The sequence below is a fragment of the Paroedura picta genome, chromosome 11 (genome assembly GCF_049243985.1).
Source record: "Paroedura picta isolate Pp20150507F chromosome 11, Ppicta_v3.0, whole genome shotgun sequence".
NCBI lineage: Eukaryota > Metazoa > Chordata > Lepidosauria > Squamata > Gekkonidae > Paroedura > Paroedura picta.
The window spans coordinates 68,655,262-68,679,024 of NC_135379.1; the positions used below are offsets into that span (position 1 = coordinate 68,655,262).

The 23,763-nt window shown below is 51.8% G+C and overlaps 1 long non-coding RNA gene across 1 annotated transcript; it reads right to left on the bottom strand.

Annotated features, from left to right (window-relative positions):
* Positions 1 to 353: 353 nt before the first annotated feature.
* On the bottom strand, positions 354 to 4,276 carry LOC143820958 (uncharacterized). Its single transcript, XR_013225610.1, has 3 exons — positions 4,166 to 4,276; positions 1,368 to 1,441; positions 354 to 408 (listed from the first exon to the last, which is right to left on the bottom strand). It is a non-coding gene; the product is annotated as an uncharacterized LOC143820958 (long non-coding RNA).
* Positions 4,277 to 23,763: the final 19,487 nt, after the last annotated feature.

Below are 23,763 nucleotides of genomic sequence, written 5' to 3' on the forward strand. Positions count from 1 at the left end.
CACATGGCTGGACCCCGAGGAGACGGCATCCTTTGCAGAAGGAGGCAGGGTAGAGGGTCCCGTCCCTCCAAGAGGTGCGCGTGGGACAGCTGTGGGGCTTCCTAACCCAGGGGCCTGGGAGGATGGGGACCCCGGTCCCTTTTCTGCAAGCACCCCTCTCGGGGGCGGCTGCAAGTCAGTGCGGGATCCGTGTGCCGGGCCCCCCTTGCTCCTGAGACTGCCATCCCTCTGCTACTGGAGCCAGCGAAATCCGAGAGGAAGGGGAACGGAAGGGGAACAGCCTCGCAAGGGAAGGGACACTGCGCTTCTCCTGGTGCCTCGTGGGGCTTACCGTATCCTTGGCGGCCAGGAAGTGGGCGATGCATTCCGCCGCTCCCCTCTTGGGGCGCCTCCTGCAGGCAGCGGCAGCTGGGGAGGAAGGGCCCGGTTAATACGCGGAGAGATCCCGCTTTCCTTGCGCCTTCCATGGTGCCTTCCCTCAGAGCCCTTCCCAGCGGGCTCCCAGGGGCGAAGACTCCGCTTCCGTGCCCCTGCGGGCTGATCCCCACCCAGAGGTCGGCAGAGGGAACACGTCCTGGGCTGGGTCCAATCCTGCCCTGGGGAGGGGGGGGCTTCCTTCCCTCTCGCCCCTCAGGGGTCCTCTGGATCATCGCTTCAGCAACAGGTCCAGTGGCTCCCCGGTTTGAGGGTGGGGCTCCATCCACAGCAGGAGAGCGAGCCTCCCCCCATCGACTTCTCTGCCTGTAGTGCGTGGCAGCCCCCCTCGGTGTCCCCCCAGCACCCCCAAGGGGCTCTGATGGCCACACAGCTCAGCCCGGACTGTGGAGCCCTCCTGTGTGGGGGGAGCCCGATTTGGCCTTCAGGCACAATTCTTCAGGGCCCCGACCGTGGGCACTGCTGTCGGGCACCTTCACAGAAACCATCAGGGGAGCCGTTTCGTCTCCGGGCCTCCCTCCGACTCCAGTGGGAGAATCGGCAAATTCTGTCACTCTAGGAGGAGACTCCCCCCCCCACACACACACCTTCTCCACATCGTGTCCCTTTCCCCCCTTCTTCGAAAGAATGGGGTCCATTAGGGCTACCCTTTTCTCCTCCCCACAGGAGCCCTCCACGAATGCCCCGTTGTCGTCTGTCATCACAGATCCGACTGGCGAAAGGGGCCATGACACACCGACAACGTACCCTAATCAATGGGGTCGTTCTTGAAGGTGCCACGAGATTTCCAAGCCCTGTCGGGCTGGTTCCAAAAGCACTCCTTGTGCTGGGAGCCACAGGGGGCCTGAGCCCTGGGAATGTCACTGTCCTCAACAGCTCTGCCTCTTCCGCCCCCCTCCCTGCCCCTCCCTGCCCTCCGTTCCACTCCTCACCTGCAGGCTGCACCTCTCCTCCGGCCCGGGGGGCGACCTTGGCCCGTTTGAAGAGGGCCCTTAAGCGCTGGAGGCTAGAAGGGAGGGAAGAGAAGGGGAGTCACTGGCCTGGCGGCACCCTGTGTCTGCAGTCCCACCTAACCACCCGCCCTGATAAGAAAGAACACTTGAGGGAGTCTCTCTGGGATGAGGGCAGGTCCCTCCGTCTCCGCATCGTGACTCTGAGGGCATCGGAGGTCTGGAGAGAATCTCCCCTGGGCACCCGGTGGGGGGCTCTTGGCCCCTCTTGCCTGCGAGGGTGGAGGGACCGGAGAAGGCCTGACACACTCTTTCCCTCCCCTGACACGGAGCTGAGCGTTCGGACAGCCTCATCGCTTGGAGAAGATGAGGTGCCTACAGGTTACTAGGCAGATACTAACCAGTGCCTACAGGTTACTAGGCACTGTAGATCAATCATCAGAAAGGCCAAAGCTGAGAGTGAGCTAAAATTGGCCAGGGAAGCCCATTGATGAGTTCAAATCCCCTGGTCCGGATGAAGTGCACCCAAGAGTGCTCAAAGAACTTTCCAGAGAACTTGCACAGCCCTTGTCCATCATCTTCGGGCCCTCTTTAAGGACTGGAGATGTCCCGGAGGACTGGAAGAGAGCAAACGTTATTCCGATCTTCAAAAAAGGGAGGAAGGATGACCCGGGAAACTACAGACCAGTGAGTCTGACCTCTGTTGTGGGGAAGATAATGGAGCAGATATTAAAGGGAGTGATCTGCAAACATCTGGAGGGCAATTTCGTGATCCAAGGAAGTCAGCATGGATTTGTCTCCAACAGGTCCTGCCAGACCAACCTGGTTTCCTTTTTTGACCAAGTAACAGGTTTGCTGGATCGTGGAAATTCTGTTGATGTCATTTACTTGGATTTTAGTAAAGCTTTTGACAAGGTTCCCCAATATGTTCTGATGGATAAGTTGAAGGACTGCAATCTGGATTTCCAGATATTTAAGTGGATAGGGAATTGGTTAGAGAACCGCACTCAAAGCGTTCTTGTCAATGGTGTTTCATCAGACTGGAGAGAGGTGAATAGCGGGGTACCTCAGGGCTCGGTGCTCGGCCCGGTACTTTTTAACATATTTATTAATGATCTAGATGAGGGGGTGGAGGGACTACTCATCAAGTTTGCAGCTGACACCAAATTGGGAGGACTGGCAAATACTCCGGAAGATAGAGACAGAGTTCAACGAGATCTGAACACAATGGAAAAATGGGCAAATGAGAACAAGATGCAATTTAATAAAGATAAGTGTAAAGTTCTGCATCTGGGTCAGAAAAATGCAAAGCATGCCTACTGGATGGGGGATACGCTTCTAGGTAACACTGTGTGTGAACGAGACCTTGGGGTACTTGTGGATTGTAAACTAAACATGAGCAGGCAGTGTGATGCAGCGGTAAAAAAGGCAAATGCCATTTTGGGCTGCATCAACAGGGGCATCACATCAAAATCACAAGATGTCATAGTCCCATTGTATACGGCACTGGTCAGACCACACCTGGAGTACTGTGTGCCGTTCTGGAGCCTCACTTCAAGAAGGACGTAGATAAAATTGAAAGTGTACAGAGGAGAGCGACGAAGATGATCTGGGGCCTAGGGACCAAGCCCTATGAAGATAGGTTGAGGGACTTGGGAATGTTCAGCCTGGAGAAAAGGAGGCTTAGAGGGGACATGATAGCCCTCTTTAAGTATTTGAAAGGTTGTCACTTGGAGGAGGGCAGGATGCGGTTTCTGTTGGATGCAGAGGAGAGGACACGCAGTAATGGGTTTAAACTTCAAGTACAACGATATAGGCTAGATATCAGGAAAAGATATCATGGCAAATAGATGGGGAAGAAATGGAGATAGTGACAGATTTTATTTTCCTGGGCTCCAAATCACTGCAGATGGGGACTGCAGCAAAGAAATTAAAAGACGCTTGCTTCTGGGAAGGAAAGCTATGGCAAATCTAGACAGCATCCTAAAAAGCAGAGACATCACCCTGCCAACAAAAGTGCGTTTAGTCAAGGCTATGGTATTCCCAGTTGCAATGTATGGCTGCGAAAGTTGGACCATAAGGAAGGCCGAGCGTCAAAGAATTGAGGCTTTTGAACTGTGGTGCTGGAGAAGGCTCTTGCGAGTCCCTTGGACTGCAAGGCGAACAAACCGGTCAGTCCTAGAGGAGATCAGCCCTGACTGCTCTTTAGAAGGCCAGATCCTGAAGATGAAACTCAAATACTTTGGCCACCTCATGAGAAGGAAGGACTCCCTTGAGAAGAGCCTAATGCTGGGAGCGATCGAGGGCAAAAGAAGAAGGGGACCACAGAGAATGAGGTGGCTGGATGGAGTCACTGAAGCAGTAGGTGCAAACTTAAATGGACTCCGGGGAATGGTAGAGGACAGGAAGGCCTGGAGGATCATTGTCCATGGGGTCGCGATGGGTCGGACACGACTTCGCACATAACAACAACAATCAGGAAAAGATTTTTCACAGTCAGAGTAGTTCAGCAGTGGAATAGGCTGCCTAAGGAGGTGGTGAGCTCCCCCTCACTGGCAGTCTTCAAGCAAAGGTTGGATACACACTTTTCTTGGATGCTTTAGGATGCTTAGGGCTGATCCTGCGTTGAGCAGGGGGTTGGACTAGATGGCCTGTATGGCCCCTTCCAAATCTATGATTCTATGATTCTAAGAGCAACACGTCCCGCTTCCCAACCAGGATCGCTTGGGAGATCATGAGATAAAAATTGCATAGGAAAAGAATACAGGTGCCCCACTTACATTTTTAGATGTTTTTCAGCCATGGTCTTAAAAATATATACAAATAATATATACAAATGTACAAATAAATATACAAATAAATAAATATATACAAATATATACAAATATATATATATATATATATAGAAAGAAATATACAAATATATACAGATATATACAGATATATACAAATAAATATAAAGGTAAAATTAAATAAATAAAAAACGAATAATATAAATGAATCAAAAAGAATAAATAAATGAATTAATAAAATAAAATAATTAAAATAAATAAATAAGTGAAATAAAATAAATAAAACAATTTAGTTAAATAAATGGATAAAGTGAAATCAAAAAGAAATAAACCAATAAACCAACAAAACACGATTTTTCTCCACCAATCTCTTTCAACTCCAACTCCAACGCTCCTTCAACAACCCACAAAGGACCCCCCCGGGTGCGGCAGCCCACGGCACCAGCAGGGGGTGATGTCACAAAGGAGGCCCCGTCCCGCCCGTCCCTCGGGTTACAGTGGCCCAGGGGGCTGTTTCCTGGCCTTCCCTCCCACTCCAGCATGGGATGAGTCACTCCCAGGGGGGGACAACAAAATCAGAGTCCAGGGGCACCTTTAAGACCAACAAAGATGTATTCAGGGCGTGAGCTTTCGAGTGCAAGCACTCTTCGTCAAACTAAGAACTGACCATTATAACTGTGGGCATATATAAGCACATGTTGATCTTGTTGCATTAATAAACTGTCTCACAGCAACCAAACACAGCCACATTAGAACTCTCTGCCAAACCAGCCAATCAAACCCCTCGAACCCATTTGTAGTTCACAAGGACATATCTTTAAACCCCACCTGCAGCGCGAGGCCCCAAGTTTGAAAATGAGCAGGAGCATAAGGGGAGAGATGTCAGGGAAGAAGGGTGGATGAATGAAAACATTTTCTGCTGTTGAAAAGCTCATGTTTTTAACGCCGCTGAACCATGTTTTCAGAACAGCGCAAAAAATGTTAAATGGGCATGGCCAATTCTGTGCGCAAAAAAAGTTACCCTCCAGAGCAAGACCAGAACCCATAGTTCCAGATACAAGTCATTTCTTGGCCTATAAAATCTGAGTTACAGTTGGAAGTGGAATACAGAGACAGAAAAGGAAAAAGAGTAAGAAAAAGACACAGTAAATAAACAAAGCCCTCCCAGGAATTGATAAATATGCAAGAAAATTGTCCTGAATAACAGTCCGGACGCTGTTTGATGGCACCTTGCAAAAACCTGGCCACAGTTTCAGATATTTCTCTGTTGATGTTCTCCAGAAGGAGGGGAACCTTAAGATGGTTGGGAAGTCCTTATGAGTCAAAACAGGGCACTACAGAGAGCCAGTTTGGTGTAGAGGTTAGGAGTGCAGACTTCTAATCTGGCATGCCAGGTTCGATTCTGCGCTCCCACATATGGAACCAGCTGGGTGACCTTGGGCTCGCCACGGCACTGATAGAGCTGTTCTGACCGAGCAGTAATATCAGAGCTCTCTCAGCCTCACCCACCCCACAGGGTGTCTGTTGTGGGGAGAGGAAAGGGAAGGCGACTGTAAGCCGCTTTGAGCCTCCTTCGGGTAGGGAAAAGCGGCATATAAGAACCAACTCTTCTTCTTCTTCTTCCTTTTCTTCTAAAGTTTTCTACGACAACGTCCTCTCTTTCCAGAACCAAATATGATTGAAGGGGAGGGGAATGAAGAAACACATTTTTTTCTTTTTTAAGGAAGCCCACTGGATTCTGTGGCTGTTGTGGGTCCCTTGGCAACCACAGCAGTACTGTCAAACTTTATGCACCCTGATTTCTGGAAAGCTGTGGGAGGGAGGGAGGGAGGGAGGGAGGGGAGGGGCGGCCAACCAGTCCCAGAAAGCCCCCTCCCTCAAGACCTTCCATCCCCCGACGGAGTAGGCCCCTACAGCGAAAGGCCCAGGAGCCCCTTCTGGAGATCCACGATCAAGACAATTCATCATGACTTGGCTGCGGTGGCCGTGGAGCCTTAGGCCTGAGCTGACAGCAGCAGCATCCACCTCTCCCTGGGACCTGCCACGACGTGGCCCCTTGCCTGGCTGTCACACAATCTGAGTATCTTAGAAGCGAAGCATGGCCAACCTTGGCTAGTATTTGGATGTGAAACCTCCAAGGATCTGGGTGTGAGTCCCTACAACATACATTGGGGTGTCATGACAGGGAGGCAGACAATGGCAAGTCGCCACCCAAGGTCCTTTGCCTGGCTGCCAGAATATCTGAGTACCTTTGACGCTAAGCACGGCCAAGCCTCGCTAGCATTTCGCCCTCTCTTGAAAAAAACAACGTTGGACCCGCGGGACCCTGCCAACTGAAGCCCAGGATCGCATTTAACGTTCCTGGGACAGGGGGTGGAAAGGGCCGCGGACCCGGAAACTTCAGCTAGTGCAAAATGCAGCTGCGAGGGTCCTCACTGGCCCACCTTGGAGGGCCCACATCCAGCTTGTGCAGAGGCAGCTGCATGGGTTGCCCATTGCTGTCCGGATCAGGTTCAAGGTTTGGGTTCTAACCTTCAAGGCTTTACGCGGGTTGGGACCCACATATCTGAGGGACCGCCTTTCGCCTTACGCTCTGCTGGGGGAAATCTATTGGTCGTTCCCGGCCCCAGAGAAGCGCGCCTAGCCTCAACCAGGGCCAGGACTTTCTCTGTCCTGGCCCCTACCTGGTGGAATGAGCTCCCGGGCGAGCTACGGGCCCTGCGGGATCCGTCGGCGTTCCGCAGGGCCTATAAAACGGAGCTCTTCCGCCAGGTCCCTGGTTGAGGCTAGGACTGGCGAGGGACAACATTGCCACCCCCCTGGGGTCTGAAGTATACAGTATTAGCCTCCATCCCCTAATGCCGTTGACTGGGTAGGGGAGAGTGGCATTTTCTGCCGTGTTGGGTATATTTATAGTCTATTAGTGGGGGTTTTAATGGGGTATTGTAAGACTACTGTTACCTGCCACAAGCCAGTAGGGAGTGGCAGGAAATGATGATGATGATGATAATAATAATAATAGTAATAATAATGATAATGATAATAATACAAAGTTCGCCCCAGGGGAAGCGACCTAAGTGGGGGAGCAAACGTACGTCCACCTCGTTCGGCTGTCCCCAGGCCGCCTGGCAAAACGAGCCCCTGGCCTCCGAGCCAGGTAAGCCGCGCTGGTTTACATGCCACCTCTTAGTGAGGTCCCGAACCCCAGGGAATCTGATCACACACCGGACTCCCTGCCAACACGCTCCAACCCATGCAGACCCGCCACAGAACGAAGCCAAACAGGCCCCGTTCCCGCCAACGCTCCATAACCAGGACCAATTCCATCAGGCCAGCCAAAAACCTTGTGCAACCCCAGATCACACCCGGGTCCAACTAAAGAACCCCATCACTTGGCAAACCAAACCATCTGCAGAGGGCGCCCCCAGAGGTTGCTAAGCCAATTAAAGAACTGGCCCCCTCAGCTCCAGTCATTTCAGGGACTTTCGCCCCCAAACTCCCACTTCCACTGATCGTTCCTTAATGCTCTGGAAGCCGGGCACCGCTGGCCAGTCGGTCTCACCAGAAAAGCTACCACAACCTCAGGTGCCCCTGCGCCATGGGTATCTTGCATGGCAGTGCCATGTGCCTGGCCACTGTGTGCTGCGATATCCTGGCCTAGGAACATGGATGCAGCCCCTGAGACCCAGGTGACTCCCCCTTGACTCTCTTGCAGCATTACGAGCACCAGCGGCATGAGAAAAGTCTGATCCGAAAGCCGGCACTCCCCTGCACGTAACCTCCAACCGCTTGGACCTTGTACGGAGTCCCGAGGGGGAGGCCCTGCAGCGGAACAGTTGGGGCAGCCCAAAGAAGCATCTGCCTCCGAATCCCTGTGGTCATCGATGGGGCACCGACACGGGGAACCTCCCTCCTAATGGTGTCCGGAAGGCGAGCCCCTTGATGTCGAGCCAGGGGATGGGAAGGTAGTATCCGCGGACATCAGTGCACATCACCCCCTGGGCCTGTGGCAAACCCACTCCTTCGGCACACGCTTCCCTGCCCCACCACCAGCATTAGCAGCCGCGTTGATGTCTTGTTGTTGTTGTTATGTGCGAAGTCGTGTCCGACCCATCGCGACCCCATGGACAATGATCCTCCAGGCCTTCCTGTCCTCTACCATTCCCTGGAGTCCTTTTAAGTTTGCACCTACTGCTTCAGTGACTCCATCCAGCCACCTCATTCTCTGTCGTCCCCTTCTTCTTTTCCCCTCGATCACTCCCAGCATTAGGCTCTTCTCCAGGGAGTCCTTCCTTCTCATGAGGTGGCCAAAGTATTTGAGTTTCATCTTCAGGATCTGGCCTTCTAAAGAGCAGTCAGGGCTGATCTCCTCTAGGACTGACCGGTTTGTTCGCCTTGCAGTCCAAGGGACTCGCAAGAGTCTTCTCCAGCACCAGAGTTCAAAAGCCTCAATTCTTTGACGCTCGGCCTTCCTTATGGTCCAACTTTCGCAGCCATACATTGCAACTGGGAATACCATAGCCTTGACTAAACGCACTTTTGTTGGTAGGGTGATGTCTCTGCTTTTTAGGATGCTGTCTAGATTTGCCATAGCTTTCCTCCCTAGGAGCAAGCGTCTTTTAATTTCTTTGCTGCAGTCCCCATCTGCAGTGATCTTGGAGCCGAGGAAAATAAAATCTGTCACTATCTCCATTTCTTCCCCATCTATTTGCCAGGAATTGAGAGGGCTGGCTGCCATGATCTTTGTTTTCTTGATGTTGAGTTTCAAGCCAACTTTTGCACTCTCCTCCTTCACCCGCATCAACAGGCTCTTTAGTTCCTCTTCACTTTCTGCCATTAGAGTGGTATCATCTGCATATCTGAGGTTGTTGATATTTCTCCCTGCAATCTTGATCCCAATTTGTGACTCCTCTAATCCCGCCTTTCTCATGATGTGCTCCGCATACAAGTTAAATAGGCAAGGCGACAGTATACAGCCTTGCCGAACTCCTTTCTCAATTTTGAACCAATCCGTGATTCCATGTTCAGTTCTCACTGTTGCTTCTTGACCTGCATATAAATTTCTCAAGAGAGAAATAAGATGCTCTGGTATTCCCATCTCTTTAAGAACTTGCCACAATTTGTTGTGCTCTACACAATCAAAGGCTTTAGCATAGTCAATGAAGCAGAAGTAGATGTTCTTCTGGAACTCCCTAGCTTTTTCCATGATCCAGCGTATGTTGGCAATTTGATCTCTAGTTCCTCTACCTCTTCGAAATCCTGCCTGTACTTCTGGAAGTTCTCGGTCCACATATTGCTGGAGCCTAGCTTGTAGGATTTTGAGCATAACTTTGCTAGCATGAGAAATGAGTGCAATGGTGCGGTAGTTTGAACATTCTTTGGCATTGCCGTTCTTTGGGATTGGAATGTAAACTGACCTTTTCCAATCCTGTGGCCATTGCTGAGTTTTCCAAATTTGCTGGCATATTGAGTGTAGCACTTTTACTGCATCGTCCTTTAAGATTTTGAATAGTTCAACTGGAATGCTGTCACCACCACTAGCTTTATTGTTGCTCAGACTTCCTAAGGCCCATTTGACTTCACATTCCAGGATGTCTGGCTCCAGGTCAGTAACTACCCCACTGTGGTCATCAGGGATGTTAAGCTCGCTCTTGTATAGTTCTTCTGTATAATTTTGCCACCTTTGCTTAATCTCTTCTGCTTCTGTGAGGTCCCTACCATTTTGGTCCCTTATCATACCCATCTTTGCATGAAACGTTCTCTTCATATCTCCAATTTTCTTGAAAAGATCTCTGGTCCTCCCCATTCTATTGTTTTCTTCTATTTGTTTGCACTGTTCATTTAAGAAGGCATTCTTATCTCTTCTAGCTTTTCTCTGGAATTCTGCATTCAATTGGGTGTATCTTTCTCTTTCTCCCTTGCCTTTCACTTCCCTTCTCTCCTTAGCTATTTGTAAAGCTTCCTCAGACAGCCATTTTGATTTCTTGCATTTCTTTTTCTTTGGGATGGTTTTAGTTGCTACCTCTTGTACAATGTCGCGCACCTCCATCCATAGTTCTTCAGGCACTCTGTCTATCAGATCTAATTCCTTAAATCTATTTGTCACCTCTACTGTATATTCGTCGGGGATATGATTTAGTTCGTACCTGAGTGGCCTAGTGCTTTTCCCTACTTTCTTCAATTTAAGCCTAAATTTTGCAACAAGAAGCTCATGATCTGAACCACAATCAGCTCCTGGTCTTGTTTTTATTGCCTGTATAGAACTTTTCCATCTTTGGCTGCAGAGCACATAGTCAAACTGATTTCTGTGTTGACCGTCTGGTGATGTCCATGTGTAGAGTCGTCTCTTGGGTTGTTGGAAAAGAGTGTTTGCTATGACCATTGTATTCTCTTGACAAAATTCTACCAGCCTGTGCCCTGCTTCATTTTGTACTCCAAGGCCAAACTTGCCTGTTATCCCAGTTATCTTTTGGCTTCCTACTTTAGCATTCCAATCCCCCATGATGATAAGCACATCATTTTTTGGCGTTGCTTCTATAAGGTGTTGTACGGCTTCATAGAACTGATCAACTTCATCCTCTTCAGCAGCAGTGGTTGGGGCATAGACCTGGATCACTGTGATGTTGAATGGTTTGCCTTGGATTCGAACTGAGATCATTCTGTCATTTTGGGGATTGTATCCCAAGACTGCTTTTCCTACTCTCTTATTGATTATGAAGGCTACTCCATTTCTTCTGCAAGATTCTTGTCCACAGTAGTATACCTGATGGTCATCTGAATTAAATTCACCCATTCCTGTCCATTTTAGTTCACTGATTCCTAAAATGTCGATGTTCAGTCTTCTCATTTCTTGTTTAACCACGTCCAGCTTGCCTTGATTCATGGATCTGACGTTCCAGGTTCCTATGGAATAAAAATCTTTACAGCATCGGACTGTCTTTTCGCCACCAGTTACTTCCACAACTGAGCGTCCTTTCGGCTTTGGCCCAGCCGCTTCATTCATTCTGGCGCTACTCGTACTAGCCGTCTGCTCATCCCCAGTAGCATATTGGACACCTTCCGACCTGAGGGGCTCGCGTTGATGTCTGACCTCCGACAATTCAGAAGGTAGGCTCATAAGGTGGAGACATACACCTTGGCCCAGCTGCTGAACTCCAGTCCCTGAACTGCTGGTCCACAGAGGGAAAGGCCCTCCAGATTAGCATCCTCCATTGTGCCTGAGCCAGCCGAGGGCAGCACGCCCTTCCCGCTGGGCGGACAAGGGCCTGAACCCGTCCCAGCCCTTCAAAGCTCAGCAGGAGGAAGGTGTCTAGAAGCCCGGCAGCCTGAATGGGATGGCTGGACGACTGCTCTGATGCTCTGATCCTCTGAAGGCAGGCAGGCCTTTCTGGTGAATGGGTTTAAACTGTGATGTGTGGGTGTGGGGTGAAAGGGGTGTGAGTGTAAGGAGTCCCACTGGAGGCTTTTCTGCCAACAGTATTACAAACATTTTATTTTTAATAAATAGAAAACAAACATTATCAAACAGGGAATGAAAGAGGGAACCCCCCGAAACATTTTAAACATTTTAAACAAACTTTTTAAAACAGGGATGAAACAGGGGATGAAACAGGGAACCCCCCACCCCCACCCCACCCCAAACCACAATTTTAAAGCGCACGAGTCCCCTCTCCAGCACCACCATCTTCTTAGTAGCTGGTAATCTCTGCTGGAAATAACAGCATCTTACTGCTGTCCCAAAGTAGAGAGAAGCATTTGGGGGAAGACGCTTCTCATAGCCACCACAGTCAAGTCAGCCTCCAAAACTTTAAATGTAGCCATGCTGTCCACCAGTGGAATTATTCCCTGGAACATCAAATAAAATCAGTGCCTATGTCCTCCACTGGAGTAGGTGTCGCCAACACTTCCTGGCTAGCCGCCTCCCCAACCCTTGCCTGTAGAGTGCTTCTGTCTTGTGTTTGTCAATCTCACAGGGGTGTTACTACAGTGAGGCAGTGAGGTCTGTTCAAGTGCTTTCGGACCAGAGAATCGGCTACTTAGTCAAACAACACAAGGATAGTGGCTGAAGACAAGGTTGAACAAAGAACATTAAACTTTATTTCACATAGCACACATAGGCAAAAGGTCACAATCCAAACCGTCTCCTATTTCTGAAAAGGTAACTGGCCATAGCGTCCCGAACCTTGCACCCCTCCGAATAGATCCTTTTTTTTCTGGCTTGAGGGATGGCTGCTGCATCCTCAAGGACTACAGGGTCTGATTCAGCCACTGGGAAGGGGATGTGATGTCCCTTGTCCTCGCAGATGTTGTTCCAAGATGACACATGCGATGATCAATGGTGTCACATGGTCTATATGCACATGGAGTCGTGACATCAAGCGATGGAACCGAGCCTTCAAAGGGCCAAAGGCACGCTCCACGACATTCCTTGCGCGGGAGTGCCTGAGGTTGTAGTAGCTCTGCACATTTGTCCTTGGCCGCTTATAGGGAGTCATGAGCCAGCGTCGTGTGGGGTAGGCTCCATCTCCGAGCACCAAAGCCGGAACACGCACTCCCTCAATGGTGGCGGTGGGGTTGCCGGGGACAAAGACCCCTTGGTCCATGGTTGCCCTGAGGTTCGATTCACGGAACACAAGGGCATCGTGCCTCCTCCCACTCCACCCCACCTCAAAATCTATAAACCGTCCGGAGAAGTCCACGGTTCCTTGAAGGAGAACAGGACAAAAGTCCTTCCTGTTCCCGTGCTCCTTTATGCTTCCCTCCGGTGCTCGGATCGGGATGTGGGTACCGTCAACCGCGGCGAAACAAGGTGGGAACCCGTCTGAGGAAAGAAAAAGAAAAGAATAGACACCAGGGATTAAAGTTAACGTGGGGCGCATCGAGTATTCGTTGCTCACCTATCAAAAATTGTGGGGACACTGAATGTCAGATGTTAACAGAAAACGGGGATAAGATGCTTTTTAGGTAGCTTGCTGCTTCCCAAGGTAGAGCAGGAATGGCAAAAACTCCTATCGGCCAATGCTGGGAACGGCAGGAGACAGATGCATGGTTTTTTCGCATCTGGAGGACTTGCTAGAAAGCCTGGGAATGCTGGAATATGATTCATGAGGATAGGCAAAAGAGATTGAAAGGGCAATTAGCACAGGATACAATATGGACGTAAGGAAACAGAACATGAAAACTCCTCCACACGTCTAGCTACTTTGTTCACTGCATGGCAAAAGCAGCTGCTAGGATCCTTCATGCAACAAGATGGAAAACAGAATCCTGACCAGCTACTACTGACTGATTAGACAAAGCGTTAGAATACGGGACACCAGCAACACGTGCGTTCTTGAAGCAAAAGGCAAGAACTTTGCAATCCAGAAGAAAGCGGAGTCCCATAGGAGATCAGATTGGGGCGGGGGGGAAGGAGGTGGAGAGAAATCCTGGACTTTCAGACTGGCTATGTAAGCCTGGGGGGAAGAAGCATCAGTATGTCATCTACGGCGTTAGGGAGATGTACAAGAAGAAGAGAAGCATAGGGAAATGGCAGCCTGATGTGTGTGTGTTTTGTTGTTTTTTCCCTATCTTGGAATAGTAGTCCTGTAATATGCAAGCTGTAGCATTTCTCTCTTTACTGAACCAAAACGGTCTAGTAAAAAAAGAAAAGGGCTCGGAGTCCCTTTCGGCCCCTGCGTTCCCGTCCCCGGTGAGGCCGCGAAAAACAGCGGCACGGGACAAAAAAAGAAAGCAGAGGTTTAAGGGGACGGCCCTGAGTGCCTTTAAAGCCCTGCTCTCTGCTCAAAACACGAACCGCCACCAATTCTTGAAAAGTTCATGGAAGTTTGTGACGGCAGGCTAAAAATCGTCATGAACTTCAGTTGGTGAGCCACTTGGTGCCCATGCCTACCCCTCGCATTCACTCTCCGTCCACACACACACACACACTCACACACACACACACACACGTTCTGTCCACCAGAAGGAACGGGCACCCCACCTCAGTCCACACGAAGGGACGAGGCCCCCGGCTCCGTCCATGCGAAGGGACGGGCACCCCAGCTGCGTCCACTTCAGGGGACGTGCACCCGTGCTCCGGCCATCTGAAGGGTCGGGCACTGTGCTCCGTTCATCTGTGTGGACTGGCACTCAAACTCTGTCCCTGCGAACGGATGGGCTCGCAAGCCCTGTCCGTCCAGACAGAGGAGCGCTCAAGCCCTGTCCGCCGCAGCAGATGGGCACTCAAGCCCTGTCCGTCGAAACGAATGGGCGTTTGGTCCCTGTCCGTCGGAACGGATGGGCACGCAGGGTTGCACTCACTCACTCGCTCACTCACACTCTCACTCTGCATCCCTACGCAACCCCCTCCCCCCAGCTACCTGCCACTGATGCCCACCCCCACCCCCCGGCCGACTGCCGCCAGCTTCTGCCAGCCAACGTCATCAGGAGCTTCAGGCGTGGCATCACGCCAGGCTTCGGGTCGCCTGGTGCCCCCTGCTTAGCAAGCCCTTCCGCCTCCGCGGAAGAACTTGCCTTCTGGATGCTCCCCCGTCTCTTCGCACGTGGCCCTCCTCTCCCGATCAGCTCTCCTCCTCTCTGGATGGCCTCGATCTGCAAGCTTCCTCAGTCTGCTGAAGAAACAGACAACAAGTCTACAAGGCCAGTCTGAGAACTCAGGGCCCCTTCCACCTCAGCCCGCTCCCCTTCCCACTTCCCGAAAGAGCACACAGTGAGCCCAAGGTTTAGCTCTCCCAGACACTGCCTTCCCCGTTGCTGGCATACAGGTCACAAGCCCTCCCTGCCCAACCCACCCACTGGGGACCAGGAGGGGCAGAGAGGCAAGCGAAGGAGTTGGGGAACATCGCTCACCTCTTTCAGTGGCCACGACTGCCTTGAGGGCTTGCAGGAGAACCTCATCAAAACTACCCCGGGGTATCCCTACAAGGAAAACCCGTGCTAAGCAGGGACGGCTCCTGCCCTTCCCTCCACCGGCATCCTCCAGGCTCCTCCACTGCCTTCGGTTGGCCAGCATCAACTGGCGGCTGCAAGCCCGAGTACATTTATTTCAACCTGTGCACTACCTCCCCTTCATACCTTAACTAAGGGAGCCCCTCCTCACACACACACACACACACACACACACCACTCCATTCACACCACTCCCTGCCCCACTCAAACCATCCCCTAGGCATGGGCACCAACCAGGGATATGGGGTTATGTTCCTGGCTGAACTAGGGACGGAACCGCAATCCGAACGGCGCGTCGGGAGGAGAAATAAGGGGCCGAAGAGGACTAGGAGTTGCCTTGCAGCTTCGCATATGAAGTCCTACAAACCAGCGGCAGCACCGGTTGAGACTACGGACTGGATTCCGGACCCTCAAGGAAGGAAGCAGTGTGAAAACAGAGAGAATGGACCCTAAGGAAGCCATTCATAAGGACTGAGGATTTAAAAAAAAAACTGCTGAGAATGATCCAGAGGAAAGATCAAGAGTAAAGCTTGAGACTGCTTGCTAAACATATCGTTTCAGTGTCAAAACAGACCAAGCCCATCGCTTTGGCCAATGACTTCGATACGCAAACTTCAAAAGTAAAAAAACAGAATGAGACAGTGTAATTTTGGAGAGGGGAAGGAACGGCAAATTATTAAGGCTGAAGGGAAGACTGTAGCTTGGCTAATTTAACCTCCAGCAGGCTCTACAAGGGAATAACCAGTGACTGTAGGAGGCCTGCTTATTCTCATTTGCTAGCGGGCCATTCAAAACATATCGTTATTGCAGGGTGACTTCAGAAGTTGACAAGTTAAAGACTGCGCGCCACAATGGGCTTGAAGCCTTGGAAAGAAGAGAAGCCTGGCCCAGTGGGAGTCATTGTGGGGACACTGAATGTCAGATGTTAACAGAAAACGGGGATAAGATGCTTTTTAGGTAGCTTGCTGCTTCCCAAGGTAGAGCAGGAATGGCAAAAACTCCTATCAGCCAATGCTGGGAACGGCAGGAGACAGATGCATGGTTTTTTCGCATCTGGAGGACTTGCTAGAAAGCCTGGGAATGCTGGAATATGATTCATGAGGAGAGGCAAAAGAGATTGAAAGGGCAATTAGCACAGTATACAATATGGACGTAAGGAAACAGAACAAGAAAACTCCTCCACACGTCTAGCTACTTTGTTCAATGCATGGCAAAAGCAGCTGCTAGGATCCTTCATGCAACAAGATGGAAAACAGAATCCTGACCAGCTACTACGGACTGATTAGACAAAGCGTTAGAATACGGGACACCAGCAACACTTGCGTTCTTGAAGCAAAAGGCAAGAACTTTGCAATCCAGAAGAAAGGGGAGTCCCATAGGAGAGCAGATTGGGGCGGGGGGGAAGGAGGTGGAGAGAAATCCTCGACTTTCCGACTGGCTATGTAAGCCTGGGGGGAAGAAGCATCAGTATGTCATCTACGGCGTTAGGGAGATGTACAAGAAGAAGAGAAGCATAGGGAAATGGCAGCCTGATGTGTGTGTGTTTTGTTGTTTTTTCCCTATCTTGGAATAGTAGTCCTGTAATATGCAAGCTGTAGCATTTCTCTCTTTACTGAACCAAAACGGTCTAGTAAAAAAAGAAAAGGGCTCTGAGTCCCTTTCGGCCCCTGCGTTCCCGTCCCCGGGGAGGCCGCGAAAAACAGCGGCACGGGACAAAAAAAGAAAGCAGAGGTTTAAGGGGACGGCCCTGAGTGCCTTTAAAGCCCTGCTCTCTGCTCAAAACACGAACCGCCACCAATTCTTGAAAAGTTCATGGAAGTTTGTGACGGCAGGCTAAAAATCGTCATGAACTTCAGTTGGTGAGCCGCTTGGTGCCCATGCCTACCCCTCGCATTCACTCTCCGTCCACACACACACACACACTCACACACACACACACACACACGTTCGGTCCACCAGAAGGAACGGGCACCCCACCTCAGTCCACACGAAGGGACGAGGCCCCCGGCTCCGTCCATGCGAAGGGACGGGCACCCCAGCTGCGTCCACTTCAGGGGACGTGCACCCGTGCTCCGGCCATCTGAAGGGTCGGGCACTGTGCTCCGTTCATCTGTGTGGACTGGCACTCAAACTCTGTCCCTGCGAACGGATGGGCTCGCAAGCCCTGTCCGTCCAGACAGAGGAGCGCTCAAGCCCTGTCCGCCGCAGCAGATGGGCACTCAAGCCCTGTCCGTCGAAACGAATGGGCGTTCGGTCCCTGTCCGTCGGAACGGATGGGCACGCAGGGTTGCACTCACTCACTCACTCACACTCTCACTCTGCATCCCTACGCAACCCCCTCCCCCCAGCTACCTGCCACTGTTGCCCACCCCCACCCCCCGGCCGACTGCCGCCAGCTTCTGCCAGCCAACGTCATCGGGAGCTTCAGGCGTGGCATCACGCCAGGCTTCGGGTCGCCTGGTGCCCCCTGCTTAGCAAGCCCTTCCGCCTCCGCGGAAGAACTTGCCTTCTGGATGCTCCCCCGTCTCTTCGCACGTGGCCCTCCTCTCCCGATCAGCTCTCCTCCTCTCTGGATGGCCTCGATCTGCAAGCTTCCTCAGTCTGCTGAAGAAACAAACAACAAGTCTACAAGGCCAGTCTGAGAACTCAGGGCCCCTTCCACCTCAGCCCGCTCCCCTTCCCACTTCCCGAAAGGGCACACAGTGAGCCCAAGGTTTAGCTCTCCCAGACACTGCCTTCCCCGTTGCTGGCATACAGGTCACAAGCCCTCCTTGCCCAACCCACCCACTGGGGACCAGGAGGGGCAGAGAGGCAAGCGAAGGAGTTGGGGAACATCGCTCACCTCTTTCAGTGGCCACGACTCCCTTGAGGGCTTGCAGGAGAACCTCATCAAAACTCCCCCGGGGTATCCCTACAAGGAAAACCCGTGGTAAGCAGGGACGGCTCCTGCCCTTCCCTCCACCGGCATCCTCCAGGCTCCTCCACTGCCTTCGGTTGGCCAGCATCAACTGGCGGCTGCAAGCCCGAGTACATCTATTTCAACCTGTGCACTACCTCCCCTTCATACCTTAACAAAGGGAGCCCCTCCTCACACATACAAACACACACACACACACACACACACACACACACACCACTCCATTCACACCACTCCCTGCCCCACTCAAACCATCCCCTAGGCATGGGAACCAAACAGGGATATGCGGTTAGGTTCCTGGCTGAACTAGGGACGGAACCGCAATCCGAACGGCGCGTCGGGAGGAGAAATAAGGGGCCGAAGAGGACTAGGAGTTGCCTTGCAGCTTCGCATATGAAGTCCTACAAACCAGCGGCAGCACCGGTTGAGAGTACGGACTGGATTCCGGCCCTCAAGGAAGGAAGCAGTGTGAAAACAGAGAGAATGGACCCTAAGGAAGCCATTCATAAGGACTGAGGATTAAAAAAAAAAAACTGCTGAGAATGATCCAGAGGAAAGATCAAGAGTAAAGCTTGAGACTGCTTGCTAAACATATCGTTTCAGTGTCAAAAGAGACCAAGCCCATTGCTTTGGCCAATGACTTCGATACGCAAACTTCAAAAGAAAAAAAACAGAATGAGACAGTGTAATTTTGGAGAGGGGAAGGAACGGCAAATTATTAAGGCTGAAGGGAAGACTGTAGCTTGGCTAATTTAACCTCCAGCAGGCTCTACAAGGGAATAACCAGTGACTGTAGGAGGCCTGCTTATTCTCATTTGCTAGCGGGCCATTCAAAACATATCGTTATTGCAGGGTGACTCCAGAAGTTGACAAGTTAAAGACTGCGCGCCACAATGGGCTTGAAGCCTTGGAAAGAAGAGAAGCCTGGCCCAGTGGGAGTCATTGTGGGGACACTGAATGTCAGATGTTAACAGAAAACGGGGATAAGATGCTTTTTAGGTAGCTTGCTGCTTCCCAAGGTAGAGCAGGAATGGCAAAAACTCCTATCAGCCAATGCTGGGAACGGCAGGAGACAGATGCATGGTTTTTTCGCATCTGGAGGACTTGCTAGAAAGCCTGGGAATGCTGGAATATGATTCATGAGGAGAGGCAAAAGAGATTGAAAGGGCAATTAGCACAGTATACAATATGGACATAAGGAAACAGAACAAGAAAACTCCTCCACACGTCTAGCTACTTTGTTCACTGCATGGCAAAAGCAGCTGCTAGGATCCTTCATGCAACAAGATGGAAAACAGAATCCTGACCAGCTATTACGGACTGATTAGACAAAGCGTTAGAATACGGGACACCAGCAACACTTGCGTTCTTGAAGCAAAAGGCAAGAACTTTGCAATCCAGAAAAAAGCGGAGTCCCATAGGAGATCAGATTGGGGCGGGGGGGGGGAGGAGGTGGAGAGAAATCCTCGACTTTCCGACTGGCTATGTAAGCCTGGGGGGAAGAAGCATCAGTCTGTCATCTACGGCGTTAGGGAGATGTACAAGAAGAAGAGAAGCATAGGGAAATGGCAGCCTGATGTGTGTGTGTTTTGTTGTTTTTTCCCTATCTTGGAATAGTAGTCCTGTAATATGCAAGCTGTAGCATTTCTCTCTTTACTGAACCAAAACGGTCTAGTAAAAAAAGAAAAGGGCTCGGAGTCCCTTTCGGCCCCTGCGTTCCCATCCCCGGGGAGGCCGCGAAAAACAGCGGCATGGGACAAAAAAAGAAAGCAGAGGTTTAAGGGGACGGCCCTGAGTGCCTTTAAAGCCCTGCTCTCTGCTCAAAACACGAACCGCCACCAATTCTTGAAAAGTTCATGGAAGTTTGTGACGGCAGGCTAAAAATCGTCATGAACTTCAGTTGGTGAGCCGCTTGGTGCCCATGCCTACCCCTCGCATTCACTCTCCGTCCACACACACACACACAATCACACACACACACACACACGTTCGGTCCACCAGAAGGAACGGGCACCCCACCTCAGTCCACACGAAGGGACGAGGCCCCCGGCTCCGTCCATGCGAAGGGACGGGCACCCCAGCTGCGTCCACTTCAGGGGACGTGCACCCGTGCTCCGGCCATCTGAAGGGTCGGGCACTGTGCTCCGTTCATCTGTGTGGACTGGCACTCAAACTCTGTCCCTGCGAACGGATGGGCTCGCAAGCCCTGTCCGTCCAGACAGAGGAGCGCTCAAGCCCTGTCCGCCGCAGCAGATGGGCACTCAAGCCCTGTCCGTCGAAACGAATGGGCGTTCGGTCCCTGTCCGTCGGAACGGATGGGCACGCAGGTTTGCACTCACTCACTCACTCGCTCACTCACACTCTCACTCTGCATCCCTACGCAACCCCCTCGCCCCTGCTACCTGCCACTGATGCCCACCCCCACCCCCCGGCCGACTGCCGCCAGCTTCTGCCAGCCAACGTCATCGGGAGCTTCAGGCGTGGCATCACGCCAGGCTTCGGGTCGCCTGGTGCCCCCTGCTTAGCAAGCCCTTCCGCCTCCGCGGAAGAACTTGCCTTCTGGATGCTCCCCCGTCTCTTCGCACGTGGCCCTCCTCTCCCGATCAGCTCTCCTCCTCTCTGGATGGCCTCGATCTGCAAGCTTCTTCAGTCTGCTGAAGAAACAGACAACAAGTCTACAAGGCCAGTCTGAGAACTCAGGGCCCCTTCCACCTCAGCCCGCTCCCCATCCCACTTCCCGAAAGAGCACACAGTGAGCCCAAGGTTCAGCTCTCCCAGAAACTGCCTTCCCCGTTGCTGGCATACAGGTCACAAGCCCTCCTTGCCCAAACCACCCATTGGGGACCATGAGTGGCAGAGAGGCAAGCGAAGGAGTTGGGGAACATCGCTCACCTCTTTAAGTGGCCACGACTCCCTTGAGGGCTTGCAGGAGAACCTCATCAAAACTCCCCCGGGGTATCCCTACAAGGAAAACCCGTGGTAAGCAGGGACGGCTCCTGCCCTTCCCTCCACCGGCATCCTCCAGGCTCCTCCACTGCCTTCGGTTGGCCAGCATCAACTGGCGGCTGCAAGCCCGAGTACATCTATTTCAACCTGTGCACTACCTCCCCTTCATACCTTAACAAAGGGAGCCCCTCCTCACACACACACACACACACACACACACAAACACACACCACTCCATTCACACCACTCCCTGCCCCACTCAAACCATCCCCTAGGCATGGGAACCAAACAGGGATATGCGGTTAGGTTCCTGGCTGAACTAGGGATGGAACCGCAATCGGAACGGCGCGTCGGGAGGAGAAATAAGGGGCCGAAGAGGACTAGGAGTTGCCTTGCAGCTTCGCATATGAAGTCCTACAAACCAGCGGCAGCACCGGTTGAGAGTACGGACTGGATTCCGGACCCTCAAGGAAGGAAGCAGTGTGAAAACAGAGAGAATGGACCCTAAGGAAGCCATTCATAAGGACTGAGGATTTAAAAAAAAAACTGCTGAGAATGATCCAGAGGAAAGATCAAGAGTAAAGCTTGAGACTGCTTGCTAAACATATCGTTTCAATGTCAAAAGAGACCAAGCCCATCGCTTTGGCCAATGACTTCGATACGCAAACTTCAAAAGAAAAAAAACAGAACGAGACAGTGTAATTTTGGAGAGGGGAAGGAACGGCAAATTATTAAGGCTGAAGGGAAGACTGTAGCTTGGCTAATTTAACCTCCAGCAGGCTCTACAAGGGAATAACCAGTGACTGAAGGAGGCCTGCTTATTCTCATTTGCTAGCGGGCCATTCAAAACATATCGTTATTGCAGGGTGACTCCAGAAGTTGACAAGTTAAAGACTGCGCGCCACAATGGGCTTGAAGCCTTGGAAAGAAGAGAAGCCTGGCCCAGTGGGAGTCATTGTGGGGACACTGAATGTCAGATGTTAACAGAAAACGGGGATAAGATGCTTTTTAGGTAGCTTGCTGCTTCCCAAGGTAGAGCAGGAATGGCAAGAACTCCTATCAGCCAATGCTGGGAACGGCAGGAGACAGATGCATGGTTTTTTCGCATCTGGAGGACTTGCTAGAAAGCCTGGGAATGCTGGAATATGATTCATGAGGAGAGGCAGAAGAGATTGAAAGGGCAATTAGCACAGTATACAATATGGACGTAAGGAAACAGAACAAGAAAACTCCTCCATACGTCTAGCTACTTTGTTCAATGCATGGCAAAAGCAGCTGCTAGGATCCTTCATGCAACAAGATGGAAAACAGAATCCTGACCAGCTACTACGGACTGATTAGACAAAGCGTTAGAATACGGGACACCAGCAACACTTGCGTTCTTGAAGCAAAAGGCAAGAACTTTGCAATCCAGAAGAAAGCGGAGTCCCATAGGAGATCAGATTGGGGCGGGGGGGAAGGAGGTGGAGAGAAATCCTCGACTTTCAGACTGGCTATGTAAGCCTGGGGGGAAGAAGCATCAGTCTGTCATCTACGGCGTTAGGGAGATGTACAAGAAGAAGAGAAGCATAGGGAAATGGCAGCCTGATGTGTGTGTGTTTTGTTGTTTTTTCCCTATCTTGGAATAGTAGTCCTGTAATATGCAAGCTGTAGCATTTCTCTCTTTACTGAACCAAAACGGTCTAGTAAAAAAAGAAAAGGGCTCGGAGTCCCTTTCGGCCCCTGCGTTCCCGTCCCCGGGGAGGCCGCGAAAAACAGCGGCACGGGACAAAAAAAGAAAGCAGAGGTTTAAGGGGACGGCCCTGAGTGCCTTTAAAGCCCTGCTCTCTGCTCAAAACACGAACCGCCACCAATTCTTGAAAAGTTCATGGAAGTTTGTGACGGCAGGCTAAAAATCGTCATGAACTTCAGTTGGTGAGCCGCTTGGTGCCCATGCCTACCCCTCGCATTCACTCTCCGTCCACACACACACACACACTCACACACACACACACACACACGTTCGGTCCACCAGAAGGAACGGGCACCCCACCTCAGTCCACACGAAGGGACGAGGCCCCCGGCTCCGTCCATGCGAAGGGACGGGCACCCCAGCTGCGTCCACTTCAGGGGACGTGCACCCGTGCTCCGGCCATCTGAAGGGTCGGGCACTGTGCTCCGTTCATCTGTGTGGACTGGCACTCAAACTCTGTCCCTGCGAACGGATGGGCTCGCAAGCCCTGTCCGTCCAGACAGAGGAGCGCTCAAGCCCTGTCCGCCGCAGCAGATGGGCACTCAAGCCCTGTCCGTCGAAACGAATGGGCGTTCGGTCCCTGTCCGTCGGAACGGATGGGCACGCAGGGTTGCACTCACTCACTCACTCACACTCTCACTCTGCATCCCTACGCAACCCCCTCCCCCCAGCTACCTGCCACTGTTGCCCACCCCCACCCCCCGGCCGACTGCCGCCAGCTTCTGCCAGCCAACGTCATCGGGAGCTTCAGGCGTGGCATCACGCCAGGCTTCGGGTCGCCTGGTGCCCCCTGCTTAGCAAGCCCTTCCGCCTCCGCGGAAGAACTTGCCTTCTGGATGCTCCCCCGTCTCTTCGCACGTGGCCCTCCTCTCCCGATCAGCTCTCCTCCTCTCTGGATGGCCTCGATCTGCAAGCTTCCTCAGTCTGCTGAAGAAACAAACAACAAGTCTACAAGGCCAGTCTGAGAACTCAGGGCCCCTTCCACCTCAGCCCGCTCCCCTTCCCACTTCCCGAAAGGGCACACAGTGAGCCCAAGGTTTA